This window comes from Etheostoma spectabile, unplaced genomic scaffold, assembly GCF_008692095.1.
Source record: "Etheostoma spectabile isolate EspeVRDwgs_2016 unplaced genomic scaffold, UIUC_Espe_1.0 scaffold00002169, whole genome shotgun sequence".
NCBI classification, from domain to species: domain Eukaryota; kingdom Metazoa; phylum Chordata; class Actinopteri; order Perciformes; family Percidae; genus Etheostoma; species Etheostoma spectabile.
This window is the reverse complement of record NW_022602864.1, coordinates 460,552-477,694: the sequence shown is the minus strand read 5'-3', so window position 1 is coordinate 477,694 and position 17,143 is coordinate 460,552. Positions and strand designations below refer to the sequence as shown.

Sequence of the window (17,143 nt, the reverse complement as noted above, 5' to 3'; positions counted from 1 at the left end):
TCCAATTACTATTAAACAAGCATTGCATTGACTAGTAAAGAGGAAAATAGCTTTGACATTTTCCACAGCAGGAGCTCCCACCTGACAAGCTATGTTGTATGAGAGCAAGGCAAATTCAATTCATAGGCTGTTAGACATGAGGTAGTCAAAGCTTTGTCCTAAAATTCTGCTTAAAGGCCCATTTTCACTTACTGGACCTGTGGCCAGCATGCATATGAGTGGTTCAAGAATAGATACTTACTGTGTAATACTTGTTTACATTTTCAAACACTAACTACTGGGATATAATAATTTAAATTGATTTATATGGTATGAAGAAAATAATAGAAATATAAATTAGAATGAAAACATGTTAGCATGTATTAAAAGCTGAATCAAATGCAAGATACATAATAAAATATATTGTATGTAAAATTTATCTTTTCAAGCACATCATTTTACTGAAGCATTTACAATACGGCCCAACATTGGGAATTCAACAAGGCCATAAAGTCATTACCTTGTACTGAGGGAAATATAATTTGTAAATCATTTAGAGGCCCTGTTAAGTTTATCTCACATATCTAAATAGGCAATATATTGAATGCATGCTTCATTGATCAAAACTGTTGTGGAACAACTTATCGAGCAACCATCTTTAACTACTATTTAAAGATCATTTCGTTTTCATCTACAGTCTCCAGTCAGTTGAAATCACTTCGACATGATAAGACAGTCAATTTGGATGTCAGCTATGGCTACAGTAATCACACTGGCCACTAGATAAGTGTGACTTTATTTATTTATATTGAGTGCGTGTCTACTTGAAGATAATAGTTTCATTTTCTAGAGAAAGTTTGCCAGCTACCATAATTGCGGAGTAAATGTGACAGATTCCCAATTCATTATGATTCATTGGGCTAACAAAGATGGATCCATAAGATGAATCAACAATAGCAAAAGCAATATGCAGGATTCATGAATGTCTTTACTTTCCTTGTACTAGCTTAAGTACGCACTTGAGCTTGAGATTCACAGATCACAGAAGCCAGCAAGAGAATACATATGAATCCTCAAAACCTAAAAAGTAGTGGTTCAAGAAAGGTTTTTCTAACATATCCAACAAATCACTTTTTTCTGTTTTTTTTTACACAAAATTATAAAGCAGATTTCTCTTTCCATTCAGGAATGAAATTAATTTGAGTGGTATTTTTAATAATAATTGAGAATGGGAGCCTGGGTAGCTCGCCTGGAGGAGTGTGCGCCTATGTGCAGGGGCTTAGTCATCGACGCAGCAGTTGCATGTTTGATTCTGACCTGCGGCCCTTTGCTGCATGTTGTTCCCCCTCTCTATCCCCTTTCATGTTGTAAGCTGTCTTCTAATAAAGGCCTAAAATGCCACTACAAAAAAACAACTTTAATAATAATTGAATAATCCGTAAAACACGTTTAGAGAAAAGGTTTTGCATTGATCTAAAAATGTTGGTGGTTACCAGATTAAATCTTCCAGCTTTCTTTGGAATTTAATTGTTTTAAGGTGGTAATATTCATAACTATCTTAAGCTTCTTTAAAAGGCAGCTTAAAGTGATTATTGGAGAAGATATAGCATGTTAAAAATAGTTAATGAACTGCACATTACCTCCATTAACTCATGCTCTTGTGTAAATAGTTTAACACTGACATTGGTGAACAAACATTCATTAGACCTGATTTTATGAAACTGAATCAAATGGAAAAAAAAAATTGCACATATTTTTTAACCAGATTTCATTATTAACAGTTTTGTTAATATTACATAGAATAAACTGCATTTCTTATACTATTTTTTTAATGGAAGAATTCTGGGTAATTTATCAGCGAGTGGCATCCGAACGTCGACACAGTGATGCTAATGTGTTAGCTTAGCTAGCTACCTTGCAACATGTTTAACGTTAATTTACAGGTGGGTCAACATGCAGCGGCTGTGGAAAAAGTAAACAAGATGAATGAGGACATCAACGTCAACATAAATATTCCCAAAGAAGCCATTCACCCTGACTCACTTCACTGTTAACTGAAATGTTCGGTTTAATGTGAATTAGAGCAGCTGCTAGCTCGCTAGCTCACTACAACACTTCAACTAAAGTTGTGTCAATTTCTGCGGTGATTAAAACAGCAGTTGGGTAATTTGTCCACCACAACAGCACCCCATAAAATATACAGCTACTACCACAGCCCGTAACTTGGTGTTGGGTAATAGACAAAGGGTTGCATTAAACGGCTAGCTACAGAGTTTACGTTGCTATGGACACAGGATTCCAAACATAGAGACCAAAAAGACTGTTTTTTTTTAGCGGAAGCAATACAAACGTATCAATAAATTCTACATTATCCCTTACATGTAGTGAGAAACCTGTGTTTAAAAAAAGCATATAAAGGGCATAACCAATTTAGCGGTATTGTAGAAAAGGATATAGTAAACTGTGGGTAATGTGATACAAAGTACCAGCAGTAGCCAACCTTTCCTCATCATTTTTTCACATTATGTTAATCCTGGAAGCTCCATTAAACAGATTTCTTGAGTTGCTTGCTATCGACAGATGGAAAGTAAGAATAAAATACTTTTTTGTGTCCTCTTATTAGAACTCTTATTTTTTCCCCTTCTGTAGCATGCTAGAGTCCTTTTTGGTGAATTTACAAACTGACTCCAAGAGTTCTCTGTGGCCTCTGAGAGAGTGATGAGTGACGGACTTCTTTTTCTTTTGCTGGTTGGCACTACGGGTCGGGTTGTTTGTCCAAGTTAGCAACAGTAACATTGGGTAGAACTTAGCAAATGGTAACTTATTCTGCTGCTTTACAACATACTGTATGACAGACATTACATCAGTATTGTTGAACGATTATGGAATATTTAATGGCATTTCTGGTTTAACTGTATGCAGTGGAGGGTGACAGGAATGACAAGATTGAGTTGGAGATGTTGGCAAAGGTCATGTACCGTGTGAAACAATAGAACCACGGGCACTGCTAGGCATGTGTTAATTATATGCAGATTTGATGATGACACTGACTCGGAATGTGCCCATTTCAGAAGTTGATAAAGGTTCCTACACAGTTCCAGTGTGAACAGCCCATAAATGGATCCTTATGGAACATTTCTTTGGGCTTTTCAAAATGTCACCCAGTCCCTTCGTACAGTGACTATTGTGACGTTTCTTTCTGCAAGTCACCTGAGGGGTTCATAAAGTACTACATGTGGAGCAAGTGTGAAAGAGGCTTTAATTTTGAAAATGAAAGTGCATACTTGCAAAGATATTGCATTACAGAGCTTGTCATTACCACCACTGCTAGTGTAGCATGAGGATTTTGCACTTCCACAATGAGGCACAAGAGGTCAGAGCTCCACTACAAATATTATGAAACACCTTTATCTAATCCACAGCTAGTGTATGCCAGACATGCACTATTCATCGTTATCATGAAGGCCAATGCCTGAGAGAGGTCTGTTGAAATAAGTTTGCTTTAAACATCATTACAAATCCAATTAATAGTGTCATTAAACTAGATGAAAAGAGTGACAACATTGTGTTTTGAATTCTTTGAAGCCTACAGCTGAATACCAGGTAGCAATCTTGCCAGTGATGTTTAAATACAGACGTTATTGAGGAAGGTACTGCTATGGGCTTTACTGACTGACATGAGCTACTGTTGTTACAAACAGTAATTATCAGAGAGATTTTCCCCTCAATGAGGTACATTTTTTATTATATGTAGCTGGAAAGTATGGCCAAATGTAGTCTTTTACCACAAGTAATACTATATCAATATAAATCCAATATGAAAAGTATATTTGGAAATTGATCTTGTTGAGGTTGTTTACAATGAAACCCTCTTCAACGAAATAGCATTTTGCTCCATCCTTTATTTTTTTATTAGATTGCAAGGCACAATGTATATTAACACAATAACACAATTGCCTGCCAAGAAGCAGCGCTTGTCTTGAATATTAAAGCACTGCAATAAGGTTTAGGTTGAAAAGGGGACTAAAAGATACAGTGTGTTTATTTCATTTAACAAGACAAAAGCTTCATTCAAGCTCAATCTGTGGAAAAAACTTAAAGAAGTTTATGTGTTACAATATTGTATGTAGCTATGGTAGCCCTAAAGAGAACATAACAATTCCTATGACTCTATGATAGAATATGACAAATAAACTGAGAAAAACTGTAAAAGTTGAAAGTACAACATGTACTTCTGCATGTAATGCAGACAATGCAGATGTGAAAACTAGACAGTGTCAATTAAGTTCATGAATTGCACTTCCTATATCATCCTAACTTAAATTACTACTAAAAAAAATTAAGCAAAACGTCCATTTCAATAAGTAAAAAAGAAACAAAAAAGCTGCTTCAACCTAAAAACAATAGCTTGTAAACGAATTGTCTTTGTTCGCCAAAACACTTCAGAGGTTAACTTAACAAATATTGTTAATCTCAAAATTAATTAACAACATTTTCAGTTTAAGGTAGCCAGTTCTACCGCAGAATACTAACACTAATTTAAAATAGTATAAATTCAAATTTTATGTTTTCACCTCTCACTGAAGACGTTCTTAGCTTAATTATAGAAAATGGAAGATAGGGGTCATGGAAAAAAACAAACATCATGCTAGCTGGTCTTACAACATATTAAAAATAGTTCTCAAGCCACCAATTTCTTTGGTCCACTCGTAGACTGAGTGCCACAAATCCAAACCCCACAGGAAAAAATGAATACCAGTATCCCATTAAAGCTAATCTGTTGTCTCCTTTTGCTGTCAGAAAATGTCCTCCATCTTACACGCTGTTCCCATTTTCTCCTCCATCATTGACGACTTTGACACTGAGAGGATTACAAGGTAAATCAATAAACACCACCGTCTTCATGAATGAGCACAGGTCTCAGGGAATGGATACCTTCACACCAGGTTAGATCCATTTACCTGTGATACCAATCCACAGTGTGATCTCTGGGGCCCGATCTCTATAGTAAAGTTTAGATGTTACCATGCTAACAATGAGAAGACATCTTGCTGCTCTACAGCACATACCCACATGATGTCAATTATGAGGAGAACATCAGCTCCATGTTAAAGCACAGAGAGCAAACTACCCAGATGTCAATATTGATGTTATCTAGCCCAATATAGCCATTGTTAAGAAAGCTGATGTAGCACATACATCAATGTCAATTTTGCACTGATATTGGGGCGTTGTCTATTGGTGCTTTCACAAAATATTCACAAAATGAGATTTTTGATAATCATCAGTAATGTGCATATAATGACTGAGTTAAAGGCAAATAACAGACCTGCTAGAACTGTTCAGAAAAGAGAAGATCTTCTTAATAAGATATAGTCTCATTTATCGATATATTGTCCAGAACTAGTTGTTATCCTGTTTAAACCGTTCTTTTTTCTCTTTAATAATGTATCCTGCTTAGGAGACTTAGTGCTCTTACTACCCTTTAAATAAATGTCTTCAACTAGATATTTTTTTACTTCCTGCAACTTTAGGAAGTTCATTGCAATTTTTCAGTCGGAAAGCAAATCTCTTAACTTTCAGCAAATGGCATGGGACAAGAAGAGGCAAGACTGCCGACCAGACAGACGAGCGTTCCACTCTCCAGCTCTTAACAAGCATAGTAATACATCAGTCAAAAGCAATAATTTTACTATTAATGAAATTCCAATTTGCCTTCAGTGCATTTCACGTTGACATTTTCCACATTGCAACAGTGCTTTGATAAAGTTTTTAAAATGCAAAAACGCATCTAAGAGGCTAAAGACCAGCCCGGGTGTCAGCGTGCCTGGCAGAGGACTATGGTACTTAATTTTTATCGCCATGTGCCCGGGGCATTGAAAGCCTGAATGTTAACATTGGCTCCATTTTCATTATCATCATATGATTATGGATTTTACTGCATTTAGCTGATAATACAACTAGGAGCTCACCTTAAAAGAAGTTGCTCGAAGGTTTCATTTCTGCCCAAATGAAATTTTCATTTGACAAACAAGTATAATTAGGCTGCACTTCTTGTTCAGTGTCAGTCTGTTTTCTGATTGAACTTAGACCAATTTGCTGCCACTAAATGAGTTTGAATAATTTCCATTCTGAATGTCTTGGGGACATTAGCTTTAGGAGTGTTAAGTGGCCGCATGCTTTTTGAAGTTGCTGATTATTTGATGCCACCCCTGTCTACCTATACGTTTTTGAGCTAACTTCAAAGTTAACAAGGAAAAAAAAGAAGCTGCACATAGCCTACCTCGGAGTACAATGACAATTTAAAAGTGATTTTGGCCAGGTCTGGGAGGCAAAGTGAAAATTACTTTAATAAGTGTGTAATACACTTCGTTAGCTCCATTGCTCTTTGCTTCTTCACTTTATTTCTTTTAGCGGCCACTTATTGTATTGAAGGAGCGGATTTGTTTCTGTTTAAACTGTACACCTTATAACTAATATTTCAGTATCAGTTTCATTAAACCCGCTAATTACAAATTAATAAATTATGAATTATGAGAACGACTGCAGCTGGCTCTCTCATTCCCTCTGTTATTGATAATAATGTGACACAAGAATGTTTAGAATAAATTAGAAAAAGTAGTAAAGCTAGTAGTGTAACCTTTATCCACGTGAAGTGTTTATTTACTATAACACAATAACCATAAATGTATTAGGAGATAAAACTGTTGAAGATTAACTACTATTAATAGCACTGTAAACCTCTGCAGACACAAAATGAGAAACAGGAGCATGCCACTATGGATGGCTGAGAAGAGTGGGGTTATTTGTATATTTCCCCTCCTAATGGATTTGGTAGATGACCTAAAATCTGAGTAACAGCTATTTCAGTAGGGGTAATCCAGTCATCCTCGAAGAAATAAACAGCAATGTGGAGCGAAACTGAACGAGAGAAATGGAGTGAATAAAATGGGTGAGGGCAAAAGAAAGAAAGGATCACAAATAATACTCAATGTAGGAATGATGAAGAGGAAATGGAGATTTTGACAATGTGATTAAGTAATGGTTTCAAAATATGAAAGCAATGGTAATGTCAATGAAGGGAGGAATTACATTTCATTATCATAAATAAGGAAAACCAAACTGCGGCTTAGTTATGAGGAGGTTACAAGCTGCTGAGCCCCAGATCCTTCCACCCAGCTCTAAATGTTTCTGCTAGACTTTCTTTTGTTGGGTTTTTGGTCATTGATCCAAAAAACGTTGGTGGCACTGAATACTTTTACACACAATAAACACTTAAACATATGACCTCACAGTTTGGTTGATTATATTAAGATTGAAAACAGTATTTTCAAAGCAACAAATCCTGTCTCATTAAATGATCAAATCTAATTTTCATGCTTTTCAGGGTTCCCAACCCTGCGAGGAACTCTGTGCCCAGAAACACAAGATCGAGCTCAATCCTGTCTCCACGTTCCCAAAGTGGCACTAAATAACAGAGCTACACACAGAGTAATGGCGGTTTACAGTACAGACGACTATTGAACTAACATGACAATGGGCTCAGAGACCACTACAAAGTGGAGATAATGCTGTGGATTCCATTCAAAGACAGAATTACTGTGGATCCAAAAGGATTGCAGCACATCTGCAATTCATTTGCATTGTACTCATTTTTCCAATAAATGAAACGACTCCAAACTCATACAACAAGCTGACTGACACAACGATACGCTGCAGCTTTGTTCTCGTACCAACCGCTCAATAATAATATTAGAGTGGACAAAAATGTTTTAGATACAATGAATACATAAAGACAGCCAGTATTGAATAAATGTTATCAACATACAGAAACATTAAATAGGAGTTGTTGTTTTTTTTAAATGGCACAGTTAATTTCTATGGAGGGTTTTATACTTTGCTGTATGTTCTAACAAAGTACAAGCACTGTGGTACCTTGGCCTAACTGTAGACATAGGACTATACACTGTATAGTATACAGTGTGTATTTGTCTGGATCATGTCAAACTTATTTTAATACTTGATTTAGTTATAAATAACTTAATGCTGAAAAGTCACTTAAATGTCTGGTAACAAAAAGCCCTAAATATTGACATGTCAAAATCGGTACTGTGTTTTATAAAGTTATCAACTCAGAAAGGGACGTTTTTTTAACATAATGTGACAATAAATAATGTTTTTTTTCCTATAAATTATACAACAATGTTGCTCTGTCGTCCTGTTTTCCTCTTTTAGGTCCATTCATTCGCTGAATTCCAATAAAAGGAGGCGCCATGCAATCATCATTAGGAATTCTGTGTCAAAAAGCTGTGAAAAACACTTCTTAACACTACACTACCGAAGAGCACAGCATTTTAATTGACATGTTGAAATGGTATGCATGATTCTATGTCTAGAGTAATTCTATGCCAGAAAGTGTTGACTTTTGCTGGTTTTACATCTGCCATAATGATTACCAAGAGCTCCACTGCATTGTGGAGACAGGCATATTGCTGCTGTGTGTTCTTCTACCTGGTTTTGACACGTTGCTGCTGTGTGCCAGTACATGTTTAAAAAGATGTATTTGCCATTTCTCAACCAGTAGCAACACAAACTTACTGTCTTTCACCACAGTGGGGTCTGAGCAACTGAGAATTGTTTGAATTCAAACACTGACAGTTGCAGTCCTAACATCAAGTCAAAGATGTGAATTATATTTACTGGATACTGAAACCGTCATAACCTCTAATAAGGCATGACGTGATTGTTCAGCAAATAATTATTAGTTCATGATTTGACGTGGCTTCCCTAGCGTGCTGGTTTTGATATGGATCAATTTACACTGTGTGGGCAATTACCATAACTTGTGAAAATTTACAGAAAACTTTGGGAGAGGACCGGGTAATGTGCAGGTGAGAGTTCTGAGCTGGAAATGAGAACACCTATCTGCTGTATCACTACATTAACAACACTGAATAATAATGTATTATTCTGAATGTAAATGATTTAATTGTTGTAAAACACATGCTATTGTAAATAAAAGATTTGATACAGGTATCATGACAACATTACATATCATGCTCATCTACCTTTCATCGTCAACCATTTCTAACTCACTGTAATGCAAAACAAAAAAGTTTTTAGAATTCATTAGAGCAAGTTAGCGCTGATTTGTCATCTCCCTTGGTAAGGATTTTCCAAAGATTAAATCTCTCTTAACCCACTCCACAAATGCACAACAGTGCTAAAGCCAAAATCAGATTTTGGTATCTACAGCCCACAGTTTGCGTCCCTATCCATAGGAAAGCTGCTTAGCCTTGGCAGCTAGCACATATGTGAATTGCTCTGGTGGTAACTGGGTGCAAGGGACCTCTGAACCAAGCTGTTAGGAGCGTAATGAATGAATAGGAAGAAACAATGCAAATGATTTATAGCCATAATTACTGAAGGCCTCAGGATCCGTCAGTTTAAGTAGCCTTTTCATCATTAAATGCAGAATTGATCACATGCTATTGCTGGTGGGAGTTTGCTCAGCTTCAATAACCATCAACATTCTCTCTCTATTCAGAGCTATGGCCAAATCCCAGGTGAGTGACAGGTGCCAGCTACAGGGCTGTTAGGAGAGAGTGTTTGTTGATATAACCGTGTTTTCCTCTCTTTGAGCGACTGATCTGCAAAGGTACACATAAAGGCCCTCCTTCAGCAATGTACACAGAGCACTTCGAAAGGAGTACATAAAAATGTTTCTCCCCCCCCTCCCTGCAACATTAAACAGAGTGGAGGGGGTGCAGTGGGCGGCATGGGGGGGAGAGAGAGACTCAAACAAACGCTGGAGAGTGGCAAGTTTGCATTTGCCCATACCAACAAGCTCCTATCTCATTAACAAACCCCTGAAATAAAAGAGTGCTTTTTTGGCTCACAGCTATAAAAAAAATTATCATAGTGATGATGTTCCTCAGCCGTCAACAGAGCTGTGATAACGTTGTTTGATGATGACTTTCCCATGAATGTTAAGCAGCCGCCGCGGCAGAGGAAAGGAGCTTATCAGCGTCTAATGCCCATCTCTAATTCCTGCCCTTCTTGAACTAGCCATTTTCTAACAGCGTTAACTGTCAAATTTACATCCCGTCTTAATGCCACTAAAGAGTACGGGGGATGAAGAGTAAATGACAGCAGTGTAATGAGGAAGGCAAGGCATTCCTTCTCCCACTCCCCCCCCCCCCTTTCTCTCAGGAGAAGGAGATTTCCACAATATAGGGTTTTTTTTTTTCCTCCTCCTTCTCCTTCTCCTGTGCCATGATGCTGTGATGGAGAGCTTACCTGTGAACTTACTGTATGTGCACATGAGATTAATTAGCAGAAGGCTCTTGTGTGAAGGAGGAAAAATAGATTTCTGCACTGCAAATAAAAACACATGAAGGCAAACACAAAATTCTGCCAATGTACCACATGGGGAGACATTTGAAAACAAGTATTATATACCTATAAGAGAGCGGCAGTTGGTTTTGAAAGTTAAAAGGGATCAACTGCAACCGCCAAAAAAGCCATCATTTTATAATGATGAATGGAAGCCAGGAGGCCGTATTTTAAAGTACAAAATACTAGCAATCACAGCACATTTTCTAGTTTTGTTTTGGCAACACATGAGGAAAGGGAATATTTTAAACGCATTGCTTTTGGTGCATACCTTAACATCAGGACGTTACAATGACAAATTATTATTGTGATTCGTTGAGTAATAATAATGTTGCAGCTTTGTGGTTACCCTGATAGTACAGTTATATCTGAATCATATCACTGCAATGTCCGTTACAAGGCTATAGAAAAAGACATCCTATTCCCAATCTCTTCTACCTAACCTCTTTTTCATACTATATAGCATTAGTCCTTGGTGCCCAGTGCACATAATGACAGAAAACAATGAATTAAATCAGTATTTTGATTCAGTAGAACTGAGCATTTCTTATCAGGGAACTCACCTTTTTCATTTCCTGTTTTTAAATTGGCATTTTGCCCATTAAGTCAATTAAAAATGCTGAACTATTGAGAGAGAGAGACAATCACTTCTGACATTAAAATAAAATAATGGAAAAACTGCCACAGCTTCATTGTAAAAACAAATGTAGTTTTAAATTGGTAGGGTGAAACCTTTGACATATATATATATAATATATATATATATATACACACACACACACAGAGTGTGGTCTAGACCTACTCTATCTGTAAAGTGTCTTGAGATAACTTGTTATGAATTGATACTATAAATAAAATTGAATTGAAATTAAATTGAATTGACACACACACACACACACACACACACACACACACACACACACACACACACACACACACACACACACACACACACACACACACACACACACACACACACACACACACACACACACACACAGTATATATATAGTACATCGTTTTTAAATTTAATTATTTCTTAGTACACTAAAATCCTCCAGTAATCCCACACTGCCCCATGAAGAGGTGACAGCAGAAACCATTTCATTTCTAGGAAGTAGAAATCATGCTTTCACAACAAGCATAGGTGAGACATCTTACCTTCTCCTTACTGTGTGGCTTATACTTTCTACAATAAATTGATCAGGTTTTCCAGATAGGGGACTCACGTCTTCCAAAGGAAGCCTTCGTATTTATGCATACTTCTGCTCCTTTTATGCAAATGAGACAAGTTGAAAGTTTTCTAATGTCTGTATGTAATTTAAGATGGCATTTAAGCTTCCCATCCTAGATGCTATTATCATAATTAATTCATCTGGTAATATTTCCTATTATTTAAAGGCATTATTTTATGTCAAGCACAGTATTGAATAGAAACAAGAGCATGCACACGATTTAGCTACAAAACCCAACAAAGTCTGCAGTTTGGATTATACACTACATACACTGCTGGAAATGTAGAGTATTAAAAGGAACTACACAATCAGCTGTGGAACGGGATCAAATATGGACTGAGTGGTTGTGTAAAAGCACATGTGATTTATAATTTAATTTGGACTGGTAAAAGATGAGTCCCATGTCATTGTTTCCTTAGGTTTTGACTCAATTAAGATATTCAACATCCAATCTTCCTTCTCACACAGGAAAATTGGAATAAAGATAAACATAAGAAAGGTTCTACCTTCTATGCTGTCATAATCAACCATGCAAGTGAACCTATGAAAATGTAGTCCATTTCATCTGAGGGGTCGGACACCGGTAGGGCAGGCCAGCCGAGATTAGATCTCAGCTCATCTGATTGGACCATATAACTGAGCTAATTTCATGCCAATCTGGTTGCCTCCAGTGAAACTATCCAAAAGGCAAGGGGCTATAGTGATTTGGAAAAGAAGAGACAACAGATAAATGGTGAAATGAAGTTGAAGGGCCTTCTTACCTTTGAGAAGAAATATTTCAATTTAAATGTATCACTTTATCAGGGTAAAGTCCTCCAGCTTTGCAGCTCTGAGATTACACCAATTAAAACATCAAATATGGTGAACTAACTGCAAATGAACAAATGGCTTGAGCTCCTGTTAAAAGGTTGGTATTATGCTTCACTTACAACCACAATTACTGTAGTCTGCTGCGTGTAGATTTAACACGGCTTCACACAGGCCATCAACAAACACTGTATATTGTCATGAAATTATTGGTCAATGAAGTCAAGGAATAAGTCAGTCAACTAAAAAGCCTTTGATTTAGGGTTTAGGTCATTTAGTCAATTAAAAATACCAAATATTTGCAGGTTAGAGTTAATGCTGTATGCATTTTACTGTATATGCACACAGAGAATACATACTATACACATTGTGCAATAACATACTATCTTTTTATTGCCATACCGTAGAGGAAGCAGACTGCATATACTCTATTCTCAATATTTACACAGAAACTCACCTGTATACAGATTTTTAGGGATTGACTGATATGGATTTTTTTTTTGTGCCGATACCGATCAGCCTTAGCCAATTACCGATACGGGGCTGCTGATTTTCTTGAGCCAATATTTGGAGCCAATGCTGTTTTTGATCCCTCAATTTACATCATAAAAATGTAAACCCTGCCACACTGGATTTGTTTTCTGGATTTGCTCTGCCATTTCTATAAAAATAAAAAACAAAAACACAGATCAGTGTCACTTCTGCGATCTTCTTACATACATATCACCCAAATGATGTGTGCAATGTGCATCTTATGGATGAGTGCACTGCTTATGGTTAACTGTGCAAGGGTAAAAGGCTTTCATCAACATCTACAACACAGCCTTGACGATGCGTTGCTTGCTGACATATTATAAGACAGATATAATCAGGTCATTACAAAATGTCCTTTTTCAACAGATTTAAATAATTTAAGAAAATAATAAACCTTGATTTGTAATTTAAGACTGCCATGGTGCTAGTGGTGGAGGGGCAGTGCCCGGTCTGCACGTGAACTGCAGCGTCTCCAGCAACACAGAGCTGCCTGTGGACGCCTGTCTGTAACTAATGCCGGCAAACGCAGCACCGCGTATTGGCCGATGCCGATACATGTAAAAACGCAAATATCAGCCCAATATATCGGTTGGTTGATCAAATCGGTCTATCATGACTTATTGTTATAGTAACAATATGTCTTCCTTTGTTCTATACCACAACACTGACAGTTTGCTGTCCAGCTCTTGCCTGTATATAATAGCTATATGTTTTCTTACATTTGTTCAGTGCTACGTCTGTAACTTCCAGTAAATGTATCTCTTTACTTTTGATTACAGATTTTTAAATGAGTAGATTAAAGGCACTACTTTGGGTACAGCAAGGTTTTATAATTAAATTTTTCAAACCAATGTTTACACACTGTTCAAAAGCTCTTGCTATTTCCAGAGATTTCATGTGGCTTAGTATTTCGGCTATTGCAAAGGTGAAACGGTATATCAATCTGAAAATATTTCAGCTAAGAGTCTGTCTCTCTCTCTCTCTCTCTCTCTCTCTCTCTCTCTCTCTGCCTGTGGGCACAATAGATTTGACACAAGAGTGCTGATGAATCTCATCAGTTTAATGTGTTTATGCTCGCTAAGCCCTAAAAGCTTATTGCTGTTCAATGGAGTGCTACAAAGTTACCTAATTCCCCCCCGGTTGTCTCTTAGCACGCTGGCAACACAGACTCCAATAACATGATGTACTCTGCAACCTGTGGAAGACACAGGCCACGCTGTGTCTCAATGATTTGTGTTATCAGGCAGAGAATAAACCTTGACAGAAATACAGTGAGCACCGATATTACTGCTTTTTCGCACCTTAAATTCAGCCCATGACTGTCTCTCTCCCTCCACATTGATCCCTTTTTACAACCTTTTCACAGTAAGTGCTTTAGTCTTATCTTCACTGCCCCCACCTCGCTTGTCTCATATTCAACCCAATGAGGCTGGCTGCCTGTATGACAGCTAACACCCAGTATTAATTAAAATGTCACGCCTCCAAATCAATATTGTAAAACAGTTCAAACACAACTCATCGCCACTGCTGTGATAAGTGCTTTTGGGTGACAGGTAAGTCCAAAGAAAGAGATGCAGGAGAATAGTATGATGGAATTATCCAGAGAGAACATGTAACATTAAAATGTATGACCCCCCCCATGCGTTACTTCATCATTCACAATTGTAAATTATCCACACTGTCATAGAGTGTGCTGCGCTAAACTGACAGATCCATAAGTCAGCAGCAACAGGCCAGGAGGCTCGACGAGAACTCTTTAGCTTTAGATGTCTGACTGCAATGCGTTCAAAGTGACTAATGCACACTCATTTGGGAAGGAAGGGGGGGGATTTATCAGTGCTACTAAAATAGCTGCCATTCTTCAGATTACGTTCATGTTAACTCTGCTCTTTTAGGACCAAAACACAACAAACGGAGGCAGGTTATTACTACAATATTTTCAGTGGACTTCTGTGACACAAGGTAAAGGCGTCTGTAAAGTTTCCATCAACAAAGCCAATAAAATGGAGAACTACTGCCATTTTTCTGCAATATCCCAACTATTATGAGTGACAAATAGAGTTGATTCAAAAACTTTGGGAGGCCATGCATGTTCACACTCACTGAAAGACATTGTTCAAAAGCAATGCTCGGGATATGGATAGAATGTGACAAATTCTGTCAGAGTAAATATGGTTTAATAAATGAATTAGCTTCATAAATAATGGCTGTAATGACATTTTAGGGGACAATAAGCCTAAGCGTTGTCAGGAAATAGTTGATGTATGAGTTTCATGCCTCAGCGGTTCCTCAAAATGAATAGGCTTGGGAAGATAGCAGGGGCCTGCAACCAGCCTATTTCCTCGAATTATCTACTTGTTGTCAATTTGCACAGTGGAATTACACATGCAAATTGGACTGCCTGCACAAACACCACTTGGAGATGATAAAAACAAATTAACAAAGGCTATAGAAGGAGGATTTATTTCACTGGCTAACCCAGGTCAAGCAATACATGTATTTTACAATTGTGTGTACCCAATTTTGGTGTAATTATATCAGCAAATTATTCTTTGTAATCTTATTATTTTTCCACCATCCTTCTCCTTACACACATAATTAACTTCCTTCATATCCTCACAAAAAAAAAAAGATCAGCTGGCCTCTGCATCGGAATAACAGAGTTTAATCTGATTTGCGGTTCGTTCTCGTCCCCTTTTTGCAGCTGCATATCCAGAGGAAGGTGAGAGGTGAACAGTTTAGTGACACTGTTTAGTGCCACCTCTCCGTAAAGGAGCAGACAAATCTACATAGCAGATGTCATAATGTTAAAATATAAATAATCACCTCTTAACATCATCCCTCATATTCAGAGGAAATTAAGAGTCCCCGGACCTCCACGTTTGCTATTAGATATCTCATTTACTTTGTACACACAGTGCTAATCTGCACTAATGAATTCTGCCACAGCAAGCCAGATTGAGATGACTTAAAATTATTACCACTTCCACAGATATGCCTTTCCTCATTTGAGGCTCAATTTGGCTGGCTCGCAAAAAACAGTCTGTCACAGTAAGATACTAATAATTAGGGTTTTAAGATGATTAGTTTATCTCTGTGCTCTTACAGTCTTGCCTCTTATCCACCGTGGCCAAAACTTAATAAGAGGCTCTAAGTTTTAAACAGCCAACTCCAAATTACCAAGAAATGACGGAAATAATGAACTGGAGCACATGCCAGGGAGAGAGACACGGAGAGGGATAGACAGATGGATGGTGGGAAAGCTGAGCGACATTAATTCAAGTGTGAAATAGAACACAAAGTTGAGTAATCAATAAGGAAATTATTTCAGACCTGCAATGCCAAAACTGTTTGGTATTGAGACTTTGCAACTCTCATTTACCTTCAGACGCTGGCGTGCTCATCAACTTGCCACACAAGTAATTAAAGTCATGATAATGCTGAATGAGTGATACCAGTTAATGATTCCATATTTCAGAGGATGAGATGGAGATTTTACATGTTCCAGATGACATTCAATATAGCATATATACGCCTTATCAGCCCAGTTTAATATGCACTGCATTTTGTAAAGCTGATCTGTGTAAATCTCTCATCTTAGGGTATAGGAAGGTCAAAGAGAGTGCAAGGTCGCCAGGGTTCTTTCTTTTACATTTCTGGTGCTGACCGAACCCTATCCGTGGTACTGAGTATTAAAAGCTGGCATTAAATGTCTGGCCCGGTTCAAGGTCTTGTTTTCGGCTTCTGATTTTAGGGCTGCAACTTAATATTATTTTCATTATCGATTAACCTGTTGATTATCTTTTCAATAAATCATTTCATTGTGTAGTCTATGAAGTCATAAAGTGGCATATGCCAATCATGAGATCCCACTGACCATAATACTGTCTTCATATATTACATTATATTACGACAAACTACTATTTTTTGGGACTGTTATTGCCACTCTTCATTACACCCCCAACCGGTCGTCAGACACCGCCTACCAAGAGCCTGGGTCTGTCCCAGGTTTCTTCCCAAAGGGGAGTTTTTCCTCTCCACTGTCACACTGTTGCTTGCTCTGGAGGAAACTACTAGAACTGTTGGGTCCTTGTAAATTCTGGAGTGTGGTCTAGACCTACTCTACTGTAAAGCGTCTTAAGATAACTCTTGTTATGAATTGATACTATAAATAAAATTGAATTGAATATATC

General features: G+C 37.5%; 1 protein-coding gene across 1 annotated transcript in view; it reads right to left on the bottom strand.

Annotated features, from left to right (window-relative positions):
* Positions 1-17,143, bottom strand: part of pik3ap1 (phosphoinositide-3-kinase adaptor protein 1) — a 36,027-nt gene that overhangs the window by 17,910 nt on the left and 974 nt on the right. The window lies entirely within an intron of this gene.